The sequence below is a fragment of the Triticum dicoccoides genome, chromosome 2B (genome assembly GCF_002162155.2).
Source record: "Triticum dicoccoides isolate Atlit2015 ecotype Zavitan chromosome 2B, WEW_v2.0, whole genome shotgun sequence".
NCBI classification, from domain to species: domain Eukaryota; kingdom Viridiplantae; phylum Streptophyta; class Magnoliopsida; order Poales; family Poaceae; genus Triticum; species Triticum dicoccoides.
The window spans coordinates 734184913-734187851 of NC_041383.1; positions in this window are offsets into that span (position 1 = coordinate 734184913).

Here is a 2939-nt window from a genome sequence, read left to right on the forward strand (position 1 = left end):
CCCCTACCCTCCACCTCCGGACGCCGTCGTCCACCGCCCCCCCACCCCGCCTAGAGAGCACACCCTCCCACAAACCCTTGTTGCCACTGCTCGTGTTTATTGTTGCTGGATGAATAGATAGATGCTAGATAGATGGATGGATGCTAGATGAATAGATAGATGGATGCTAGATAGATGGATAAAATGTATTTTTTTTGTTTTGTGTAGTTTTATTAGGTATTTAGATACATACTAGATAATTTTTACTATGTTTGTGAATATAGATGAATAGATGTTAGGCAAGTTTGTCTTAGATGGATGGATATTGGTCGAGTTAGTGTTTGGTCAAGTTAGTATTTTGGTCATGTTGATTCATATATAAGAAAAGCAAATCGAGGCACTTGGTTTCTAAAATACTTAATAAAGCTTTTTTTTGCAATTTGACATGTTGTTTGATGTCGATTCATAATGTTGTGCCAATGGTTAATGTGAGGTGATGACCTAAATTTTTTTCACTCGATGGAATTAACAGGATTTGTGGTGTTCCATCTTCATGGAGTGATCGTCGATGTTGGAGGTGTTGGTCCACGATCGTCTCTCCTTTGATTGACTACATCATCTACATTGGAGGGTGACCAACAATTCCATGACCTCGTCCGCTTTTTTTCCATGTCAGTAGATTAAATTTTCACATCAAGTCGCGTAACCTAGGCATCTCCCGTCCGAAAGAGTTGCATCGATAAATATGCATTCAATTGCATATTTATCACCGCAAATCTTTTGGATTGTCCAGCGTTTTCCATGGATAGCCCGAGGATGTGTAGATTGGGTATAGTGTCCATGCTCTACCCCATTCTGAGACAGGATTTCGGCGGCGCCTCCCCGTTGTTCTCCAGATGCACATTCTCCCGACATTTTGCCGAGACGTGTATTTGGAGAACAGCGGGGAGGTGCTGTCGAAATTTTGTCTCAGAATGGGGTAGAGCATGGACAATGTACTCAATCTACACATTCTCGGGTGGGATTAGGACCCATCTTTAACTATTAGAGATGTAGGTGGATTAAATGTCGTTTCTCATCAACCCTGTAAAAATTAAAATATTGATGTGAGTAATTTAAATGAATCCTTAATTTTTTGTGTGGCTTCCAATAAAGCAGAGATGGCAGATAATGAGTGGATGTATAGTGGGTTTTCCTTCGGAATCAAGTAACAATAGAGTGGGTCAATAAAACTGATGTGTTTTTGAAAGAGATGTTCTGTAGTCCAATGAGGATTGTGCTAGAATGCCCTTGTGCCAAATGTAAGAGACGTATGCGCAGAGATAAGAGTGAGATGACTAAGCACCTTCGCACGCATGGCTTTATGCCAAACTTCAATATGCCGATAAACTTTGCCCAGCGGGACCGTGGTAGAGAGGAGGTGATACGATAACGCGTCGTTGGTTATGAGGACGATCGGGTTAGAGACATGCTAGATGATGTCTTTGATGCATAGTCGATACCTCGGTCACATTCAGCGAATGAACCGGAGGAGCCGGAGGAAACCGCAAAGGCCTTTCTGGATATCTTGGCCTTGTCAAAGAAACCTCTTTATGAGGGTACCAAGCTCTTTGTGCTGGATGCCATCTCGCAACTGATGGCAGTCAAGGCCAAGTACGACTGTAGCCGAGGTTGCTTCGAAGCATTTCTAGGAGTATGGGCTAACAGCCTCCCCGAGGGCCATGAACCGCCGAAAATCATTTACGCTACGAAGAAAATCATGAAGGAGCTCTCCATGGATTATGAGAAAATATATGTTTTGTCCAAAGAATTGCCTTTTGTTTAGGTATGAGTATGTGAATGACAACTACTGTAGGAAGTGCGATTCCTCTCGGTATATTGAGGTGGTCTTTGAGCAGGGTCAGAAGCATCAGACAAAAATCCCTGTGAAGGTTCTTTGATATCTTGATTTTATAAAAAGACTGCAATTCCTTTTCATCATCGAGGAGTCCTCCTAAATGATGAAGTGGCACAAGGAAGGGAAAAGGTACAATCCAAATAAAATTGTACATCCATCAGAAGGTGAAGCATGGAAGTCATTTGGTATAGAATACCCGGAGGAAGCAGCCGAGGCTGGGAATGTCATAATTGCTATATCAGGTGATGGGCTCAATCCATATGGTATGTCGTCTAATCCATACAGCTGCTGGCTTGTGTTTGTTATTCCGCTCAATCACCTCCCGACGCCATAATGCAACGCAAGACCATGTTCATGTAGCTTATAATTCCGGGGCCTGAATATCCGGGGAAGAATTTGAGTGTGTTTATGCAGCCGTTGGTGGATGATTTGCACCATTCTTGGTACTTCCCGAGGTTGACATACGACCGACATCTACAGAAAAATTTCTTGATGAAAGTTTGGCTACAGTACAACATGCATGACTTTCCCGGCTATGCCCTATTCTGCGGATGGTGTGTACAAGTGGGAAGATGCCTTGCCCAGTGTGCATGCAGGCCTTGCATTTCATTTGGCTGAAGAAGGGTGGCAAGTATGTTGCCTTTGACCTGCATCGACAGTTCCTCCCTCCAGACCATCCTGATAGGGAAGACAAGAAGAACTTCACAAAAGGCCTACTTGTCCAAGAAGTAAACCAGATTCCAATGTTTTCTAGTGCGGATGTGCTTGCTCAGCTGAAAGCTCTTTGATAACCCACAAGTATAGGGGGTCGCAACAGTTTTTGAGGGTAAGTATTTAACCCAAATTTATAGATTCGACACAAGGGGAGCCAAAGAATATTTGAAGGTATTAGCAGCTGAGTTGTCAATTCAACCACACCTGGAGATTAATTATCTGCAGCAAAGTGATCAGTAGCAAAGTAGTTTGATAGTTTTGATAGTAGTGACGACAGCCATAGTAATAGTAATACTGATAGCAATGATATTGTAGCAGTAACGATAGCAGTAGTAACTTAGCAGAAACA